The sequence below is a fragment of the Pogoniulus pusillus genome, chromosome 1, assembly GCF_015220805.1.
Source record: "Pogoniulus pusillus isolate bPogPus1 chromosome 1, bPogPus1.pri, whole genome shotgun sequence".
Lineage (NCBI taxonomy): Eukaryota > Metazoa > Chordata > Aves > Piciformes > Lybiidae > Pogoniulus > Pogoniulus pusillus.
In genome coordinates this window covers 49,500,727-49,523,219 of record NC_087264.1, presented here as the reverse complement: position 1 = coordinate 49,523,219, position 22,493 = coordinate 49,500,727, and the positions used below count along the sequence as shown (strand labels likewise).

General features: G+C 50.4%; 1 long non-coding RNA gene across 1 annotated transcript in view; it reads left to right on the top strand.

Annotated features, from left to right (window-relative positions):
• Positions 1-22,493, top strand: part of LOC135180937 (uncharacterized) — a 119,138-nt gene that overhangs the window by 82,182 nt on the left and 14,463 nt on the right. The window contains exon 3 of the long non-coding RNA XR_010304609.1: positions 10,426-10,480. This is a non-coding gene — a long non-coding RNA (uncharacterized LOC135180937). The remainder of the gene's footprint in view (positions 1-10,425; positions 10,481-22,493) is intronic.

Sequence of the window (22,493 nt, the reverse complement as noted above, 5' to 3'; positions counted from 1 at the left end):
TGAGCTAAGACACTTGCTGAGGCTGCTCCATGTAGAGAGGAGATTTTGTATCACAGTATCACAGTCTCACAGTATCATCAGGGCTGGAAGAGACCTCACAGATCATCAAGTCCAACCCTTTAGCACAGAGCTCAAGGCCAGACCATGGCACCAAGTGCCACGTCCAGTCCTGCCTTGAACAGCTCCAGGGACGGCGACTCCACCACCTCCCCGGGCAGCCCATTCCAGTGTCCAATGACTCTCTCAGGGAAGAACTTTCTCCTCACCTCCAGCCTAAATCTCCCCTGGCACAGCCTGAGGCTGTGTCCTCTTGTTCTGGTGCTGGCCACCTGAGAGAAGAGAGCAACCTCCTCCTGGCCACAACCTCCCCTCAGGTAGTTGCAGACAGCAATAAGGTCTGCCCTGAGCCTCCTCTTCTCCAGGCTAACCAATCCCAGCTCCCTCAGCCTCTCCTCGTAGGGCTGTGCTCAAGGCCTCTCCCCAGCCTCGTTGCCCTTCTCTGGACATGCTCAAGCATCTCAATGTCCCTCCTAAACTGGAGGGCCCAGAACTGAACACAGCACTCAAGGTGTGGTCTAACCAGTGTGAGTACAGGGGCAGAAAGACCTCCCTGCTCCTGCTGGCCACACCATTCCTGATGCAGGCCAGGATGCCACTGGCTCTCTTGGCCACCTGGGCACACTGCTGGCTCATGTTCAGGTGGGTATCAATCAGCACCCCCAGATCCCTCTCTGTCTGGCTGCTCTCAGCCACTCTGACCCCAGCCTGTATCTCTGCATGGGGTTGCTGTGGCCAAAGTGCAGCACCCTGCACTTGGAGCTATTGAAGCCATTCCCTTGGACTCTGCCCATCTGTCCAGGCAGTCAAGGTCCTGCTGCAGAGCCCTTCTGCCCTCCAACCCAGCCACATCTGCCCCCAGCTTGGTGTCATCTGCACACTTGCTGATGACTGACTCCATGCCCTCATCCAGATCATCTATGAAGATGTTAAAGAGGATGGGGCCCAGCACTGATCCCTGAGGGACACCACTAGTGCCAGCTGCCAGCTGGATGTGGCACCATTCACCACCACTCTCTGGGCTCAGCCCTCCAGCCAGTTCCTAACCCAGCACAGAGTGTTGCCATCCAAGCCATGGGCTGACAGCTTAGCCAGCAGTTTGCTGTGGGGGACAGTGTCAAAGGCCTTGCTGAAGTCCAGACAGACCACATCCACAGGCCTCCCCACATCCACCTCCCTGGGCAGCCCATTCCAATGCCAATCACTCTCTCTGCCAACAACTTCCTCCTAACATCCAGCCCAGACCTCCCCTGGCACAACTTGTGACTGTGTCCCCTTGCGTTGTTGCTGGCTGCCTGGCAGAAGAGACCATCCCCACCTGGCTACAGCCTCCCTTCAGGGTGTTGCAGACACCAATGCCAGCAGCAGGTTAAAAATCACATTATGAGATTGAATTAAAAATGCTAGACCATTGGAAAAAATAACAGACCATTCTGATTTTTGTGCTGGGCATAGAGAGAAAAACTCATCTTGGTACACCAGGGTGTAAATCCATTTACACCCACACTCTGAGTGCACTTTTCATCACCACATCTGGCTAAAGAGAGAAGATACAGAAGGGGAAATATTCTTCTGGACTCTCATATGCCTTCTCCTCCTCAACATCCACTGTTGGCCACCATCAGGAGGAGTATAGTGAGCTCTACCAGCCTAGGAGACTTCTGCCCTCTCCTGCTCTTAAGTTGTTAGGGCTTTTGTTACTTTACCCTTTTACCTGTCTGGAGGCTAGTTACAATTCACTCTAACAGCTTAAAGCTGCTGTCAAACTGGGGCAGATTGCTCAGTGTTCAGAGGCATCCAGATTTCAGTGTTTCTGCAGATGCCATCATGTTCTCCTCTGCTGTGTGTGACACAGAGAAGTGACACCTTGGCTTTTGTTCTCTTCTCTTCCTTGCTGCTTCCAACACAAGAAGGATATGGAACTGTTGGAGCAGGTCCAGAAGCTACGAAGACAGAGGATTAGAGCATGTCTGCTGTGAAGACAGGCTCAGAGAGTTAGGGTTGTTCAGCCTGGAAAAGAGAAGACTCCATGAAGACCTTGCAGCAGCTTTCCAGTAGCTGAAGGAGGCTACAGGAGAGCTGGGAAGGGACTTACAAAGGCTTGGAGCAACAGGATGAGGAGGAATGGCTTCAGTCTGGAAGAAATTTGATTTAGGAAGAAGTTCCTCCCTCTGAGACTGGTGAGACACTGCAACAGGTTGCCCCCAGGTGTTGTGGAGGCCCCAGGCATGGAAGCATTGAAATCCAGGTTGAATGAGGTCTTGAGCAACCTGGTCTAGTAAGAGATGTCCCTGCTCAGAGCAAAGGTTGGAACTGGATTATCTTTAAGGTTCCTTTCAACCCAAAGCAGTCTGTGATTCATACCAAGGCAGTCTGCTGAGCAAAACTGCCCCTCACACTGCAGCCATGTGTCACTCACCAAGGTCTTGTAGAATATCTCAGGTACCTTCAGAGGCAGGAATGCAAAATTCTTATCACTGTCTCCTTGTGTCTGCCAAGAGGCAGCACATCAAATAAATAATGGAGAGTGGCTGAGGTTCAGCAGGAAAACAAAGCCATCAGTCATCTCAACCACATTATTGGTCACCAGTAACAAGGTACTTGCTAAAACAAATGCTTCTGGTATTAAATGAGTACATTTTGGTCCACCCTGACTAAATAAATCCTGTTGAAGTGATTGTTGGTTTCAGATGTCCAAATGTTTCTGTAGTGATTTCTACCTTTCATTCTGTTGAGGCAGTTCTCAGCTCTGTCTGTTGCTGGTTTGTCTGCAGTCTTCCACTACTCACTGAATCACAGAGTCGGAGAATGGGTTGGGTTGGAAGGGACCTAAAAGATTATCCAGTTCCAACCCCCCTGTCATCAGGACACCTTCCACTATCCCAGGCTTCTCAAGGCCTCATCCAACCTGGCTTTGAACACCTCCAGGGAGGTGGCATCCACAAGCTTGATGCGTAACCTGTTTCAGTGTCCACCCTCACTGCAAATAATTTCTTCCTAGTCTCCAGTCTCAGTCTCTCCTCTTCCAGCTCAAAGCCATTGCCTCTTGTCCTGTTACTCCCAGCCCTTGTCAGATGTCCCTGGCTTTCTTGTAACCCCCTTCAGGCACTGGAAGGCTGCTATTAGGTCTGCCTGAAGCCTTCTCTTCTCTGGGCTGAACAGCCCCAACTCTCAGCCTGCCCCTACAGCAGAGCTTCTCCAGCCCTCTAATCATCTCATTGCCCTCTTCTTGACTCTATTCTACAGTGCCATGTCCTTGGTGTGCTGAATGCAGCACAACTGGAGGCAGTGCTGCAGGTGTAGTCTGAGCAGAGCAGAGCAGAGGGGCAGAATCCTCTCCCTGTGCTGCTGCTCTCCCTGCTCTGGCTGCAGCCAGCACACAGCTGCCTCTGTGCTGCCAGTGGCCAGTGCTGGCTCCTGGGCACTTTGGCACCAACTCACACCCCCAAGACCTTCTCCTCCAGGCTGCTCTCAGCCACTCCTTGCCCAACCTGTACTCGTGCTTGGTATATGAAGGTACCAGTATGTACTAAAGACAGATCCATACCCACCTAATGAAGCTGGGTAAGGAATTTCATCTCTGTGTGGACTTTTTGAAACCACAAAGTCTTCTTTTTCCCTTTGGCTGCTGAGGGCAATGTGAACAGAGTGGTTAGGGAAAGACAAACATTCCATCAGCTCCCAGTTCTCATGTTTCCCTGCTCTCTTAGAGTAATGGAGCTTCTTCTCAATTTCTTGTATCTGGTGTTAGAATGTTGTTAATTTTATTCTACCTATGGCTTCTTCTCCCTTATCAGCATCTACTGATGATAACAACAATCCCCAAAGGTTCTTAGCAGACCTCTTCTCTAGTGTGCTTCAGCCACTCAAAAATATCCTCCTCCCTCTCACCTCTCTTTCAGTGTCTGATAAGTCTGACTTTGACAGACCTGTGCAGGCAGCTGTGTGCTCCTCTTGTCAGCTGGGTCATAACTCTGGGGGAAGGTGAAGATGCTTCCCCACAGTCAGTCTAAAGATAGGGAGGAGGAACACTCCATCTTGAGCTTCCAAAGTGCCAAACGCTGTTCGCAAGCCGCGGCGCTGTCACAGCACTGAAGAGACGAATTCTCAGCACCTCCTGGATGTGTGGAAAGAGAATTTGCAGCCAAAGCATGGGATGAGAATGGCTCACACAAATCCTAAGCCCCTGAGCTTCCCACGGGGCTTTTTGTCAGGGTTTTTATAAACTCTAGGACTGAACATGAGCCAGCAGTGTGCCCAGGTGGCCAAGAGAGCCAGTGGCATCCTGGCCTGCATCAGGAATGGTGTGGCCAGCAGGAGCAGGGAGGTCATTCTGCCCCTGTACTCTGCACTGGTTAGACCTCACCTTGAGTGCTGTGTTCAGTTCTGGGCCCCCCAGTTTAGGAGGGACATTGAGATGCTTGAGCATGTCCAGAGAAGGGCGACGAGGCTGGGGAGAGGCCTTGAGCACAGCCCTACGAGGAGAGGCTGAGGGAGCTGGGATTGGTTAGCCTGGAGAAGAGGAGGCTCAGGGCAGACCTTATTGCTGTCTGCAACTACCTGAGGGGAGGTTGTGGCCAGGAGGAGGTTGCTCTCTTCTCTCAGGTGGCCAGCGCCAGAACGAGAGGACACAGCCTCAGGCTGTGCCAGGGGAGATTTAGGCTGGAGGTGAGGAGAAAGTTCTTCCCTGAGAGAGTCATTGGGCACTGGAATGGGCTGCCCGGGGAGGTGGTGGAGTCGCCGTCCCTGGAGCTGTTCAAGGCAGGACTGGACGTGGCACTTGGTGCCATGGTCTGGCCTTGAGCTCTGTGCTAAAGGGTTGGACTTGATGATCTGTGAGGTCTCTTCCAACCTTGGTGATACTGTGATGCTGTGATGCTGTGGTACTGTGATACTACTGTGGTACTGTGATCTCCAGCAGAACTTTGTCATTGTTTCATGTAAATCCTTCTCCGTTAACTGGGTCCAACTCCGTGTTTTAAGGGATTGGTTTGGTCGTTCTGCAGATCTTTTAGGACAAGTTATTGAGCAGAAAACTGGAAGCAAGGCTTCCCTCACAGGTAGAAGTTCATGCCAAAGGCTTTAGAGGCTTACAAAGGTATAGTGAGACAGTGAAGGCCAACAAGCCCTTATCATTACTTGGGGACTTCAGAACTGCAGTTACCTCAGGGAAATGCTGGGGTGCACCACACTGGTAGGAAAGTTTGAAGCTAGCTAGAATGTTTGGGTGAGAAGAACTAGATTCCAGGCTGTGGAAGGAAAACAGTGATGATGTCTACTTCCCTCATAGGCTTGCTGAGAGATACAAAAATAAGAATCCAAGCATAGATAAGGCACTTGGCCTACTGGGGAGCTCTGAGCTGCATCTCTCTAACCTCACCCCTCTCTGCTGTTTCTTTAACTAACCCACTTTGCTTCCTACCCCCCTGGCCGAACCTCCATTCTTCCTTGGGACTGGGGTAAGGTTGAGAGGGGCAGGGGGAAGGTGCAGGGTGGTTGAGAGCCCCTCCTGGGGACTCAGGTTTCTGGGAGGGGAGTTGTGTTTCTGTATTACCTTTTACCTTGTCTATTTCTGTCTGTAACTGTATACACTGTAAATATCTGCTTGTATATTGTGCTAGCTGCAAATATAAGCTTCATTCAACTTCCAGAGCTGGCTGAGTCTAGTCTGGGTGATTTCCAAAGTTGGGGGGGGGCGGGGGGGGCACAGGGAACACCCAACCCATCACAGAAAGAGTGGTAAGAAAGGTGTCACAGGAATCCACACTGCTCAGGGGAGGCTTAGATTGGAGATTAGGAACAATTTCTTTGCTGCAGGAGTAGTCAGCCACTGGAACAAGCTGTCCATGGAGGCAGAGGAGTCACCATTCCTGGAGGTGTTCAAGGAATGTGAGGTCATGACACCTGAGGACATGGTTTGATGGCCATGGTGGTGTTGGGTTGATGATTGGACTCAATATCTTAGAGGTCTATTCCAACCAAAACAATTCTACAACTCTGTGATTTTATCATTCATGGAATCATAGAATCATAGAATCAACCAGGTTGGAAGAGACCCCCAAGATCATCCACTCCAACCTAGCACCCAGCCCTAGCCATGGTCTGGTTGATTGGCCAGGACTGGGTGCTAGGTTGGGCTGGATGAGCTTGGAGGTCTCTTCCAACCTGCTTGATTCTATGATTCTGCTCACTTCAGGAACAGCAACAAAATAAGTAAGTTTGGTCTTCTCTGCAAAAGATCCCTCCAGAAAAGCTGTTGTTTTCTTTTCTGGGTGCTAGATTCACATCAGAGAGCTTAATTGTTGTCTGTCTGAGCTTGTGAGACCCAAAAGAAATGCCCTCCAAAAAGTGTCTGACCTCTGAATATTGGTTTGTGTTTGTGTCCGAGCAGAAGGGAGAGGGAAAGTGATTTATGTTGTTTATTTTTCTTATCAGAAGATGTAATAGCTTATGACAAGGTCTATTATCCCCTGCAAGGAAAAGGGAAAAAAACAGGACTGTTTTGGTGCTGTAACAAGAGCTACATCACTTCAGCTGTCAGCCTCCATCAAGACAAACGGTGCAGGCATGGGGGCTGCAGCGCCAATTTGTCCATCCACTGTTGAAAGGTGCTAGCAAATATTAAGAAGGAAATGGGGAGGACTGCAGCTCTGTGGGCATCATGATGGTTGATTTTTGTAGACATAATCCTTCCCTTCTGATTATTTGTTCATGTCTCTTAGAAGAGCAGTGCTAAGAACCCAAAGCAGCTCTGCTCCAGGGCTGGAGAAGCAGCGAGCAGTGTTGTTTTTTCTGCTAAGACAGTTGGAACAGACTGTCCCTTCAGCCTGGAAGGATAGCAAAGGTCACTTTCCTCAATCACTGGTTAGGTTAGATTTGTGTATTGTCTATCAGCTGTAAATTGCACAACCTACAGGTACAAGAGAATCGTTTAGGCTGGGGAAGACCTTTAAGTTCATTGAGTTCAACCATTAACCCGATGCAAACAAACCTGCTGCTAAAGCATGTCACTGAGAGCGATGCCTGCATGGCTTTGAATCACCTCCAAAGATGATGACTCACAAAAACACAGTCACAGAAGGTTAGGGTCTGGAAGGCACCTCCAAAGCTCATCCACTCCAAGCCCCCTGCCAGAGCAGGAGCACCCAGAGCAGGACACGCAGGAACACATCCAGGTGGGGTTTAAATATCTCCAGAGAGGCAAACTCCACAACCTCCCTGGGCAGCCTGTTCCAGGGTTGTGTCACCCTCACAGGGAAAAAATTCCTCCTCCTGTTTCCATGGAACTTCCTATGCCTCAGCTTCCACCACTGCCCCTTGTGCTGTCATTGGGCACCACCCAGCAGAGCCTGGCTCCAGCCTCTGCCCACTCACCCTGCACATCTTTCTCACCAAGACCGAGGTCACCCCTCAGGCTCCTCCTCTCCCAGCAGCACAGCCTCAGCTCCCTCAGGCTCTCCTCCTAAGGAAGATCTTCCACTGCCTGCAGCATCTTTGTGGCTCTGTGCTGGACTCTCTCAAGCAGTTCCCTGAGGTCCTTCTTGAACTGAGTGGCCCAAAACTGGACACAGTCTTCCAGATGTGGCCTCAAGCAGGTCAGAGTAAAGGGGCAGGAGAACCTCTCTGGACTTACCACAGCCCTTCTAATGCTCCCCAGGATGACCTTGGCCTTCTTGGCCACCAGAGCACATTGCTGGCTCATGGTCAACTTGCCACCCCCTAGGACCCCCAGGTCCTTTTCCCCCTCACTTCTTTCCAGCAGGTCAGTCCCCAACCTGTACTGCTCCAATTATTTGTCTTCATTTGTGAAATGCAGCTGGGACAGCAGCAGCACCTTTGTGTTTTCCTTCACTTGGGGCTGTGCCAGGGCAGGTTCAGGCTGGATGTGAGGAGGAAGTTGTTGTCAGAGAGAGTGATTGGCATTGGAATGGGCTGCCCAGGGAGGTGGTGGAGTCACCATCCCTGGAGGTGTTCAAGCAAAGCCTGGATGAGGCACTTAGTGCCATGGTCTGGTTGACTGGCTAGGGCTGGGTGCTAGGTTGGGCTGGATGAGCTTGGAGGTCTCTTCCAACCTGCTTGATTCTATGATTCTATGATTTCCATTTCTCCTCTCTGATTCCTAGAGGTCACTTCTGCTTAAAAACTTCTGCCAACTGGATTGCCTGTGTTCATTTTTGGGAGCATGCACATGTGCTTTCTGCTCATATTGCCCCCCCCCCCAACACATACACACACAAAATTAGATCACAAATGATCCCTGGCATTCTAAGCAAATTACTTATTGATCTAGGGGTTGTTGTGTGTGATTTCAGGCAGCACAACAAGCTTCAGAATGCAAAGGGAAATAATGAATGGGTGTCAGTGGTGTGTAAATTCAGAAAGAGGTAGTATTGATAATGGCTAAAGCATGACTTTAATTTTTACAGCGTCTAAGAAACCAGAAGTTGATGATGAAGTATGAAATTGCCTTGCAAAAGGAAGAGAGAAAAGATGTGGAATGCATAATATTGCTCACTTGTAAATGGAGGAGGAAGACAATTCCATGTAAAACCATGGTGCTGAACAAATTGCTAGCACTAAAGTTGTTGAAATGGTCTGGATTTCAGGGGCAAATCATAGACTTTACATCTGCTGGGGCTGTGCAGGCAGTCAGGAATCACAGAGTGGTCTGGGTTGGAAGGGACTTCCCAAGGTCACCTAGTCCAAGCCCCTCTGCAGTCAGCAGGGACATCTTCACATAGAATCATAGAATCATAGAATCAAGCAGGTTGGAAGAGACCTCCAAGATCATCCAGCCCAACCTAGCACCCAGCCCTAGACAATCAACCAGACCATGGCACTAAGTGCCTCAGCCAGGCTTTTCTTAAACACCTCCAGGGACAGCAACTCCACCACCTCCCTGGGCAGCCCATTCCAGTGCCAATCACTCTCTCTGGCAGGAACTTCCTCTTAACATCCAGCCTAGACCTCCCCTGGCACAACTTGAGACTGTGTCTCTGCCCTGAACCTCCTCTTCTGCAGGCTGCACACCCCCAGCTCCCTCAGCCTCTCCTCACAGGGCTGTGCTCCAGGCCCCTCACCAGCCTCATCGCCCTTCTCTGGACACCTTCCACATAGATCAGGTTGAGTGTCTTTTTCTTACTGCTTTAGAGTGACCTTAGCCACAGCTGCATGCTGAAACTCGTCCTAATGCTGGTATCATTTTGACTGGCTCTGTGCCATTCTAACTTCTGTGCAATTCCTGGATTAAAAACATAAAGCATGGATAAGATTGATAAGACATGGATAAGATTGATAGCTTCAGACTGACTCTTTAGGTAGAAAATCTGAGTCCAAAATAACCTAAGAGTTGCAACAAGTCAGCCTTGGAGATAGATCACAGAATGCCAGCGTGGTAAGGGTTGGAAGTGGCCTCTGGAGATCATCCAGTCCAACCCCACTGCTAAAGCAGGGCACCTACAGCAGCTCGCCCAGGATCACAATGGCCAGAGAGGGTTGGAATCTCTCTACACAAGGAGGCTCCACAACCTCTCTGGGCAGCCTGTTCGAGGGCTCCAGCACCCTCACACCAAAGAAGTTTTACATTGTGGTCAGATAGAATCATAGAATCAAGCAGGTTGGAAGAGACCTCCAAGCTCATCCAGTCCAACCTAGCACCCAGCCCTAGCCAGTCAACCAGACCATGGCACTAAGTGCCTCAGCCAGGCTTTGCTTGAACACCTCCAGGGATGGTGCCTCCACCACCTCCCTGGGCAGCCCATTCCAATGCCAATCACTCTCTCTGGCAACAACTTCCTCCTCACATCCAGTCTGTACCTACCCCGGCACACCCTGGGTTCCAGTTTGTGCCCATTGCCTCTTGTCCTGTCCCTGGGCACCACTGACAAGAGTCTGCCCACATCTTCTTTCCCTCCACAGCTCCTTTAGCTCCTGCTGAGCATTATTGCTAATTGATTCTGTGATTGCTCAGATGCCCTCTGGGACTGCTCTTCTGCAGGCTCAACAGCCCCAGGGCTCTCAGCCTTTGCTCCTCACAGAGATGCTCCAGGCCCCTCAGCACCTTTGTAGCCTGTGCTGGACTCTCTCCTGTAGTTCTCTGTCTCTCTTGAACTGGGGAGCCCAGAACTGGGTATAACATAAAATCATAAACCCTACATACCAGGACCAAACTTTTGGGATCCACACAGCCAAAGAAGGAGGAGGAAATGCTGCTATGCTGCTGTCTCTTCTTAGAGCTGGTGCATCACCTCAGGCCACTGATCTCCAGGCTGCACAGAACTTCCCCAAAACTCACTCTTTCCAGCTTACAGACCCAGGGTGGAAGCTGTCACTTACTGTGCCCTTTGTTTTCTCTTGCACTTTTTGCAGGCTGGTCGAACTCAAGGAGATGGAAACTACAAGATTTTGAGCATGATACAAATCAGTGAGTAGAAAATGTCTTTCAAACTTTGTGACCCCTGCTATTAGTGGTGCATTCCAGCTGGCCCTCTAAAGGAAGGACATTTCTCCTCTGTGGCATTGGTTTTCAGGGACTCAGGAGGACATGCTAAGTGTGCAGGCATTGATGTGAATCGTTTAGAAAGCTTAATCTAAAGCCATTCCTTTCCTTAATTGCCACATGTGGAATTGGTTGGGAAATCACAGAATAGTTTCAGCTGGAAAAGACCTTTAAGATCATTGAGTCCAGCTGGCAGCCAGACACCACCATGGCCATTAAAGCACATCCCAGAGTGCCATGTCTGCATCTCCAAGGATGGTGACTCTACCACTTCCCTGTTCCAATGGTTGGTTCTGTGTTCTTATTTATTATATAGTTATTAGCATCCTTTTTACTCCAAGCTGCACCTGAAAGGCAACTGAAAGAAGATCAAAATCATGCTGTGTACTGTGTCCAGTTCTGGGCCCCTCAATTCAAGAAAGATGTTGAGGTACTGGAACATGTCCAGAGAAGGGCAACGAAGCTGGTGAGGGGCCTGGAACACAAATCCTATGAGGAGAGGTTGAGGGAGCTGGGCCTGTTTAGCCTGCAGAAGAGGAGGCTCAGGGGTGATCTTATTACTGTCTACAACTACCTGAAGGGACATTGTAGCCAGGTGGGGGTTGGCCTCTTCTCCCAGGCAACCAGCAATAGAACAAGGGGACACAGTCTCAAGTTGTGCCAGGGTAGGTATAGGCTGGATGTTAGGAAGAAGTTTTTCACAGAGAGAGTGATTGGCATTGGAATGGGCTGCCCAGGGAGGTGGTGGAGGCACCGTCCCTGGGGGTCTTCAAGCAAAGACTGGATGAGGCACTTAGTGCCATGGTCTGGTTGACTGGCTAGGGCTGGGTGCTAGGTTGGACTCGATGATCTTGGAGGTCTCTTCCAACCTGGTTGATTCTATGATTCTATGATTCTATGATTCTATGCTTTTATTTCTCATTGCATCTTAAATCTAAGCAAAGGTGCTGTAGGATTGGCATAATCCAAGACTTTGACAGCCTCCATGGAAGACCTCTTAAAAGAGCAAGAAAACAACATCTAATATTGAACTTGAGAGGTGCTTTACAAGCACCAGAACCTTTATCTTCCTGAGCCTACTGAGTCATCTTCTTTTTATAGTCAGACTTTACTCCTGGGCTGGAAAAGGAAATATCTTTAGAAGGGATGTGGTTATAGTAGGTCCAGAGAGGTTCTTCTGCTCCTATACTCTGATCTGTTGAGGCAACATCTGGAATATTGTGTCCAGTTCTGGGCCACTCAGTTCAAGAAAGGCCTCAGGGAACTGCTTGAAAGAGTCCAGCACAGAGCCACTGCAGGCAGTGGAAGATCTCCTTTCAGAGGAGAGCCTGAGGAGCTGGGGCTTGTTGCTTGGAGCACAGGAGTCTGAGGAGTGACCTCACTCGTGTTGATAGAGATGTGCAGGCAGTGTCAGGAGGACTCAGCCAGGCTCTGCTCAAGGTTGTCCAACGGCAGGACAGGGGACACTGGGTGCAGGCTGGATCAGAGGAGTCTGAGGGGTGACCTCATTCATGTTGATAGAGATGTGCAGGGCAGTGTCAGGAGGACTCAGCCAGGCTCTGCTCAAGGTTGTCCAGTGGCAGCACAAGGGGCTCCGGGTGCAGGCTGGAGCAGAGGAGTCTGAGGAGTGACCTCACTCGTGTTGATAGAGATGTGCCGGCAGTGTCAGGAGGACTCAGCCAGGCTCTGCTCAAGGTTGTCCAACGGCAGGACAGGGGACACTGGGTGCAGGCTGGAGCAGAGGAGTCTGAGGGGTGACCTCATTCATGTTGATAGAGATGTGCAGGGCAGTGTCAGGAGGACTCAGCCAGGCTCTGCTCAAGGTTGTCCAGTGGCAGCACAAGGGGCACTGGGTGCAGGCTGGAACAGAGGAGGTGCCATGGGAACAGAAGGGAAAACTTTTTCAATGTGAGGGTGCTGGAGCCCTAGAGCAGGCTGCACAGAGAGCTTGTGGAGGTTCTCTGGAGATGCTCAAAGGCTACCTGGATGTGTTCCTGTATGACCTGGTCTAGGTGATCCTCCTCTGGCAGGGGGTTGGACTGAATGATCTCCAGAAGTCCTCTGCAGCCCTTGACATTATGAGATTCTGTGATTTTTTTCCCCCCAACTTCCTCCCTGGCAATGGAATCAGGAATTGGAATAAACTTTCAGAATAATGGTGCATACCCTAGGGAGAGGCTGCAGCCACATATTACTAACCCAGCAAGTCAATAAAGTGGATTTTCATCAGCTGACATTTTCCTTCCATGAGTTTAGTGATTTGGTAAGCAGTGACAGTAGAGCAGTCCCTGGAGGTGTGCAGCCATGGCACTTTGGGGTATGGTTTAATGGCCATGATGGTGCTAGGTTGATGTTGGGACTCAAACTTCTTTAGAGGTCTTTTCCAGCCAAACCCAATTCTGTGGCACTTTGGTTAGCCAGGATTACTCCATGTTGTATTACTATTTAATGTGTGCTTTTAGTACAGCAATAAATGAAGGCTTTATGCAGGTTTTCATAGCTCTGTGATTCAACACAAAAGATGTTGATATACATTTTAAAAGAGCTTTTTAATGATCACCTTTTCTTCAGTCTGTCTTGAAGTGCTGTTTTTCTTCTTGGCAGTAAAATCCACTGAGCTCTGGGAATAATTAGTACAAAGGATGACACAAGTTTGATGTCACAGAGCCATTTCCCAGGTTTAATAGAGACCAGAGCTTCCTTTCTCTTTCTTTGTAGAGTCAAGAGAAGGGTAACTGTTGCTTCTTTTGTGGTGCTTCATTCCCACCTTTCATCTTATGTGTCCATTAAAGACTGGCTGAGGCACTTAGTGCCATGATCTGGTTGACTGGCTCGGGCTGGGTGCTAGGTTGGACTGGATGAGCTTGGAGGTCTCTTCCAACCTGCTTGATTCTATGATTCTATGATCTCACACTCTGGAAAAGAAAAGGCTCCAAGGAGACCTTCTGGTCTTAAAGGAGACCTTCTGGTCTTAAAGTCAGAAAGCTGGGGCCAGACCTTTGAGTGGGGCCTGTTGTGACAGGACAAGGGGTGATGGTTTGAACTAAAAGAGGGAGATGTGGACTGGAGAGAAGGAAGTAATTTATTACATTGAGGATGGTGAGACCTTGGCCCAGCGTGCCCAGAGAGGTGAGAGATGCTCCATCCCTGGAAGCATTCCACTTCAGGTTGTTTTGGGGCTCTGAGCAACCTGCTCTAGTGTCCTTGCTCAATTCAGAGGGCTTTGAGATCCCTTTCACCCAAACCTTTCTCTGATTCTATGATTTGAGAATGAAGTAACATATGTGGGAGTTGGAATCTAGCCTGGCTGTGAAGATCTGACAGAAAAAATATCCTGCCTCCTGAAGTGAGCTGAATCCTCCTGACCTTGATAGAGAGCACATTTGGTACCTCACCCTCTCACTCTGAGCAGTACCTTCCAATCTCACCCTCCACCATAGGTTTATGCTGCCATCAGGTTTGAAATATGGTGCTCTGAGAACAATTGACAGCATTTGACAGGCTGCCATGAGCCATCTTAGCCTCCTTTGAAATTTGTAGCTCCAAGGAAATGAGTTCTTGCCACTGCTACCAAGCTGTGAACTCCTTGCCTTGAATGCTGAAAGCCTTTCAAAACAGTGCCTGGGTAAGGTGGAAATGGTGACAGTCTTTGGTCCCCTTCTGGATTCCCCAGTTCAAGTGGCACAAGAGAGAGTCCAGAGGAGGCTACAAAGATGCTGGAGCATCTCTGTGAGAAGCAAAAGCTGACAGCCCTGGGGCAGTTGAGCCTCCAGAAAAACAGCCCCAGAGGGGACCTGAGCAATGCTCAGCAAAAGCTAAAGGGTAGGGAGCAAGAGGCTGGTGCCAGGCTCTTGTCAGTGGTGCCCAGTGACAGACAGTGGGCACAAACTGGAACCCAGGAGGTTCCACCTGAACATGAGGAGAAAATTAATTGGTGTGAGGGTGCTGGAGCTCTGGGGCAGGCTACTAAGAGAGGTTGTGGAGCCTCCTTGTCTGGAGAGATTTCAATCACCCTTGGGCATTTTGATCCTGAGCAAGATGCTGTGGGTGCCCTGCTTTAGCTGTGAGGTTGGACTGGATCTCCAGAGCTCCCTTCTAAGCCCTAGCCTGCTGGAATTCTGCAGGATCTTGTGCTACAGAGGTCAGAATGTCAGAGCTGAGAGATCTCAGGTCTCAGCCTGTGAGCTGGACACCGCTGGAGGGCACTGCAGTGAAGCACCTGGAAATCCAGGCTCTTAGAGGTGCCTTGGAGAACCAGTTAAAACACTTCTCTTACTGCTGAACCTTTTTCCTCTGCTGAAGGCTGTTACAGGCTCAGGGGAGAAGGTTGTTACAGTTTCCTAAGCAAGAGTGGAGTGTTGTTTGTTGAGGCAACCTACTTGAAAGCTTGAGAAGATCATAGAGTCTTAGAGTTGTTGGGTTGGGTTGGAAGAGACCTCAAAGATCATCCAGTTCCAATCCCCCTTGCCATGGGCAGGGATATCTCCCACCAGCCTAGGCTGCTCAAGGCCTCATTTCAACCTGTCTTTAAACACCTCCAGGGAGGGAGAATCCACAACCTTCCTGGGCAACCTGTGCCAGTGTCTCACCAGCCTCACTGGAAAGATGAACTGGAAAACCTGGTGAAATGGTTCATGCCTGTTTCTCCTTGCCTGGAACCCAGAGTTACAGAGCTATGTGGCAAACAAGTGGAAGGAGGGTTGGCATACATAGTTCACAACACAGGGACCAGATTTGTGCTGAGGACAGGAGAAAGGCTCAGGTAGATTGTTTTTATTCAGGGGGTGGGTAAGCACTGGCACAACAGAGCAGCAGGAGTGACAACAGCTGAGTGGCAGCAGCCTGTGGGATGTGGCAAGAGATGTTTGGAAATACAACAAAAAAAGGGAACCAGTTTGCCTAAATGCAGCAGGACCACAGTGTGCATCAGATTTAGTCATAGAATCACAGGATCAAGCAGGTTGGAAAAGACCTCCAAGATCATCCAGGCCAACCTAGCACCCAGCCCTAGCCACTCAACCAGACCATGGCACTAAGTGCCTCAGCCAGGCTTTGCTTCAACACCTCCAGGGACGGTGCCTCCACCACCTCCCTGGGCAGCCCATTCCAATGCCAATCACTCTCTGCCAACAACTTCCTCCTCACGTCCAGCCTAGACCTCCCCTGGCACAACCTGAGACTGTGTCCCCTTGTTCTATTGCTGGTTGCCTGGGAGAGGAGACCAACCCCACCTGGCTGCAACCTCCCTTCAGGTAGTTGTAGACAGCAATGAGCTCTGCCCTGAGCCTCCTCTTCTGCAGGCTGCACACCCCCAGCTCCCTCAGCCCCTCCTCACAGGGTTTGTGCTCCAGGCCCCTCCCCAGCTTTGTTGCCCTTCTCTGGACACCTTCCAGCACCTCAACATCTCTCTTGAATTGAGGAGCCCAGAACTGGACACAGCACTCAAGGTGTGGCCTGAGCAGTGCTGAGCACAGGAGCAGAATAACCTCCCTTGTCCTACTGGCCACACTGCTCCTGATGCAGGCCAGGATGCCATTGGCTCTCTTGGCCACCTGGGCACACTGCTGCCTCATCTTCAGCTACTATCTATCAGCACCCCCAGGTCCCTCTCCTCCTGGCTGCTCTCAGCCACTCAGTCCCCAGCCTGTAGTGCTGCTTGGGGTTGTTGGGGCCAAAGTGCAGAACCCTGCACGTGGCCTTGTTCAATCTCATCCCATTGGCCTCTGCCCACCCATCCAGCCTGGCCAGGTCCCTCTGCAGGGCTCTCCTATCCCCCAACAGCTCCACACCTGCTCCTAGCAGGAGGTTGTACCCCAAGAGGTCACTTCACAGTTGAAGGGAACAGAGGGAAACTTTACTTCTAGAGTCATAGAAGTGTTTCAGTTGGAATAGACATTTCAGATCTTCCAATCCAAGCAGTCTCTAACTCTGCCAAGGCTAAACCATCTCCCTCAGTACCACATCTCTGCCTCTGTGAAACACCTCTGGGGGTGGCTGAGTGCACCTCAAACTGAGTGATTATGAAAATCTGACAGGATTTTCTGGTGCTGCCACCAATTCAGACTGAGATGCTGGACAAATGTTCACAGGTAGAGCAGTAAGTATTGTGCAGAATCAAAGAACTGGAAGTCACCTCTAAGTTCACTGAGTCCAGCAATCAGCCTCAGATCCATGGCCATCAAACCATCTCCCACAGTGCCATGGCCATGCTTCTTGCAGGCCTCCAGGGATGAGGAATCCTTTACCTCCCTAGGCAGCCTGTGCCAATGCCTGACAAATTTATCCTGATCTCCAACCTGACCCTCCCCTGGCACAATTTCAGGCCCTTTCCTCTTGTTCAATCACCTGATACTTAGGGAGATACTTGGTACTTAAGGAGAAAAGAGCAACTCCCACCCCAATGCAACCTCCTCTCAGGGAGCTGCAGAGAGCAGCAAGGTCTTCATAATCACAGTTCCCTCAGCCACTTATAATACTTGTAATCTAGATCCTTCCCCAGCTTCTTTGCCCTTCTCTGCACCTGCTATGGGACAAGGGGCAATGGGTGGAAGCTGAGGCATAGGAAGTTTCATTTCAACATGAGGAGGAATTTTTTTTCCCTGTGAGGGTGACAGAACTCTGACCTGCTTGAGGCCACATCTAGAAGACTGTGTCCAGTTCTGGGCCCCTCAGTTTAAGAAGGACCTCAGGGAACTGCTTGAGAGAGTCCAGCACAGAGCCACAAAGATGCTGCAGGCAGTGGAAGATCTTCCTTAGGAGGAGAGCCTGAGGGAGCTGAGGCTGTGCTGCTGGGAGAGGAGGAGCCTGAGAGGTGACCTCAGTCGTGGTGAGAAAGATGTGCAGGGTGAGTGGGCAGAGGCTGGAGCCAGGCTCTGCTGGGTGGTGCCCAGAGACAGCACAAGGGGCAGTGGTGGAAGCTGAGGCATAGGAAGTGCCATGGAAACAGGAGGAGGATTTTTTTCCCTGTGAGGGTAACAGAATTCTGAAAGAGGCTGCCCAGGGGGGTTGTGGAGTCTCCCTCTGTGGAGATATTCAAGACCTGCCTGGATGTGTTCCTGTGTGAGCAAAGGAGAAGGACCTAGGTGTTCCTGCTCTGGCACAAACTTTGGTCTGGATGAGCTTTGGAGGTCCCTTCCAGCCCCTGTCGTTCTACAGTTCTATGATACAGCACCTCAGTGTCCTTGGAGTGAAAAGCCCAAAGCTGAACCCTTTAATCAAGGGATGAGTTCACCAGTGTTGAGTGTAGGTGCATGGGTTGGAGCAGCTCTGCTATGGGGACAGGCTGAAGGAGCTGGGGGGGTTCAGCCTGGAGAAGAGAAGGCTCCAGGAAGACCTAATAGCATCCTGCCAGGACCTGAAGGGGGCTACGAGAAGGCTGCAGAGGGACTGTTTGCAAAGGCTGCAGGACAGGACAAAGGCAGTGGCTTCAAACTAGAGGAGATTGGATGTTAGGAACAAGTTCTGCACCATGAAGCTGCTAGAACACTGCAACAGGTTGTCCAGGGAGGTGGTTGGGTCCCCATCCCTGGAGATATTCAAGATGAGGCTTAACAGGGCTGTGGGTAACCTGCTCTAGTGGAGGATGTCCTTGTTGACTAGAGGCTGTGGTTGGACTGGATGAGCTTTGGAGGTGCCTCCCAACCCAGCCCAACTCCTGCTGTCAACACTACTGCTGATCCAGGCCTGGATGCTGGTGTCCTTCATGGCCACAAGGAACATATGCAGCTGCTGCACTGGGTTCTCCTGACTAAGTGACAGCCTTGGGATGACTCTCAATTGAGAGCTGTTTTAGGAAGAAAGGGCTGCCAAATGTGTCAGGCTGGAGTGAGTTTGTCCTCCAGCTCCAGTAATTAAAGCTGGCAGGGTACTTCCTGTGTGAGCACTGACAGAGCTGCTCCAGCCTCTAAAGAAAGAGACAGGAGAAGCAACTCTGCCTTACTAAATGCTGATTGCAGTGCACACCATCTCTGCCTTGTACCACTCTTCCTCAGTCAGGAGTACCTGATTGGTGTCTGTGCAGAGAGGTCTCTGCTGGCACATTAGCCAGGCAGCAGAAAATCTCTCATTTGCACACAACAATCAAAACACCAAGGGCAGGACTTGGCTTTGATACCCTGCCTGAACAAATGGGGAGTCTTGATGTGATTTAGTCTTAATGCCAGTGCTGAACACAACTGTAAATTATTTTTGCAACCTGCTCTCCCAGTCCCAAATTGCCTTTTTTACTGTCTGCATCCCTAATGATGGTTGCTACATCCCGTGGCTGATCTGGTTTTATCTTGATTTAGTTACTGGGCTGGGTTCTTTTATATAGTCAAGAGCAACAAAAACCCAACAACTGCAAAATATTTCTGCTTTTGCACCATAATGATGTAAACACATCCTAAGAAAAGCAGAGATCACTGTTTATGAGCAGAAAGCTTTTATAGTGGCAATTTAATCTGGCTGTTATTTGCATTGTAAAACTGTCCCTGTGTCTGAGCAGTCCTCACTAGAAGGATCAGGTAAGTTTTAATGCCATCTCAGCTGTCTTTAAGGAAAGGAAGCTGACAGTCACAAAGCACAGGGCAGAAGTAGTGAAGTTTTTAGAATGCCCTGGAATTTCTTTGAATCGTAGAATCACAGAGGGTTAGGGCTTGGAAAGATCACAGAATCACCACAGAAGCACAGAATTCCTTAGGTTGGCAAAGCCCTCCAAGCTCATTGAGTCCAAGCATCAGTCTCACACTGACAAGTCCTTGACTAAACCAAAGCCCTCAGCACAACATCTCATCACTATGACTTGCTGTGGCTGGAAAGGAGCACCAGCATCAGCCAGTCCAACCTTCATCCCAGCAGCCTTCAGCACTAAACCACAGCCTCAAGCACCACATCCATTCTCCTCTTAAACACCTCCAGGGATGGCAACTCCACCACCTCCCTGGGCAGCCTGTGCCAGTGCCTGACCACCCACTCAGGAAAGAACTTCCTCCCAACTTCCAACCTAAACCTCCCCTGATGCAACTTGAGGCCATTTCCTCTTGTCCTATCGTTAGTAACTGGAGAGAAGAGACCAGCTCCAGCCTCACTATAACCTCCTTTTAGGTTGTAGGGGGCAATGAAGTCCCCTCTCAGCCTCCTCTTCTCCACACTAACCACCCCCAGGTCCCTCAGCCACTCCTCATAGGCCATGTTTGCCAGACCTCTCCCCAGCCTCATCACCCTTCTCTGCACCTGCTCCAGCACCTCAGTGTCCCTCCTAGACTGTGGTGACCAAAACTGGACACAGAATGTCAGGGGCTGGAAGGGGCCTCAAAAGCTCATCCAGTCCAACTCCTCTGCCAGAGTAGGAGCACCTAGAGCAGATCACACAGGAACACATCCAGGTGGATCTTGGATATCTGCAGAGAGGGAGATCATCCAGTAAAACCCACCTGACAGAGCAGGATCATGAAGATTGGAAAAGATCTTTGAGATCATCCAACTGAACTATATCCTGCAGCATCGCATTTACACACTTCTTCAACACTCCCAGCACCTGTCTGGGCAGCCTGTTCCAATGCCCTCTCAGTACAAAAGCTTTTCCTAGTGTCCAATCCAACTCTCCCCTGGCACAACTGAAGCCCACCTTCTCTCATGCTGTGTGGGGGAAGAGCCCAAGCCTCACCTCACTGCAACCCCCTAAGGGCAGGAGTTGAAGAGAGCAGTGAGGTCTCCCCTCAGCCTTCTCTTCTCCAGACTAAACACCCCCACTTCCCTCAGCTGCTCCTTGTGTGATGCCCTCCAAACCCCCTTACCAGCCTTGCTGCCCTTCTCTGGACACACTTCAGCCCCTCAATGTCTTTCCTGTCTTTTGGCACCCAGAACTGAAGCCTGTACAGTGGCACCATCGCTTCCCTCCTCATGCTGCACACACTGATTTGGAACCAGGCCAGGATGCTGGTGGCCTTCTTGGCCACTGGGGCACACTGCTGGCTCCTGTCCAGCTGGCCACACACCAGCACCCCCAGATCCTTTTCCACCAGGCAGCTTTCCAGCCACTCTGCCCCAAGCAGAGGAGAGGCTGAGGGAGCTGGGGGTGTGCAGCCTGCAGAAGAGGAGGCTCAGGGCAGAGCTCATTGCTGTCTGCAACTACCTGAAGGGAGGCTGTAGCCAGGTGGGGTTGGCCTCTTCTCCCAGGCAACCAGCAATAGAACAAGGGGACAGTCTCAAGTTGTGCCAGGGGAGGTCTAGGCTGGATGCTAGGAGGAAGTTGTTGTCAGAGAGAGTGATTGGCATTGGAATGGGCTGCCCAGGGAGGTGGTGGAGGCACCGTGACTGGAGGTGTTGAAGCAAAGCCTGGCTGAGGCACTTAGGGCCATGGTCTGGTTGAGTGGCTAGGGCTGGGTGCTAGGTTGGACTGGATGAGCTTGGAGGTTTCTTCCAACCTGCTTGATTCTATGATTCTAAGCCTGCAGTGCTGCTTGGGGTTATTGCAACCAAAGTGCAGAACCCAGCACCTGGTCTTGTTAAACCTCATTCTGTTTACTTCAGCCCATGGATTTAACCTGTCCAGACCTCTCTCCAGCACCTTCCTGCCCTGGAGCAGATCAGCTCTCCTGCTCTGCATAGTATCATCTGTAAACTTGCTGATGGTGCCCTACATCCTCCATCATCCAAATCACTGATAAAGAGATTGAACAGCACTTGCCCCAGCACCAAGGCCCAGGAGGCCACCACTTGTGAGCAGCCCCCAGCTGGATTTGTAATGTTGAGGGTATTTTGTTTTCTATTCCTAATCTCTGGAGTGTGAAGAAGTACAAAATACCATTCAGATGGAAAGGAGACCACAGCCTCTTGCTTTGTTGACTTCCAAATGTGTTCATTTCTACAATGATGAGCTTGGCACTAATGCTGTGCCAGCTGTAAATGTGTGCCCTTAGTGTTTGCAGTGGGAGGAACGTGAGGAACACCTCCATTTTGCACCTCATAATATACAGGGCTCTAGGATTTGGCCTGGAGTTTAACAGTGACAGCTGTGAGGCTTCTGTGATGTGAACTAATTGCTTTTAATTAAATTTATATTTAAAGGCATATTTTCAGCAGGCTAAGTGACTTTTTATGACAGAAAATGTGTCCAGCTGCAGACAAAAGCAGTTTCTGCATGAAGCAGGGAAGCATTCTATGGAGTCAACCCCATGCTGGTTTCTCCATATAAGTAAACACAATCCTGAGCTGAGATCCTCAGGATCCAGAGAGCAGGGCAGTGAAGCTGGGGAAGGCTTTGAAGAACTGGGACTGGGGTTGTTTAGCCTGGAGAGGAGAAGCCTGAAGGGAGATTTTATTCTCTACAGCTCCCCAGAAGGAAGCTGTTGCAGAGTAGGAGTTGGTCTCTTCTGCCTGGTAAGAGGTGATAAGGGAAAATGGCCTCAACTTGCATCAGGGTAGAAGAATGTTAGAAGGAAATTCTTCACTGGAAGGGTTTCAACCACTGGCACAGGCTGCCCAGGGATGTGATTGAATCCTCACCCCTGAAGGTGTTTCAAAGAGGCAGAGATTTGGTGCTGAGGGATGTGGCTTAGAACCAGCCTTGGTAGAGTTAGAGGCTGGTTGGATTGGTTGATGTGAAAGGTCATTTCCACCTGAAATGAGTCCACAATCCAAATGAGTCCACAATCCAGTGTGCTCTTGGTGCATGCACTCAGTACTCCATAGGAGCTACTTAGCCTTTCTTCAGGTGTGTGACTGCTGTGGTTGTAACTGTGCAGGTGTGCTGCCGTTCACAGCTGTCTGTGGCACATGTGGATGGTGATGTGCTGCCTGGTGCTGACTTGGCCTTCACTCCAGGGCAGGATGTATCACAGTCTCACAGTATCATCAGGGTTGGAAGACACCTCACAGATCATCCAGTCCAACCCTTTAGCACAGAGCTCAAGGCCAGACCATGGCACCAAGTGCCACGTCCAGTCCTGCCTTGAAC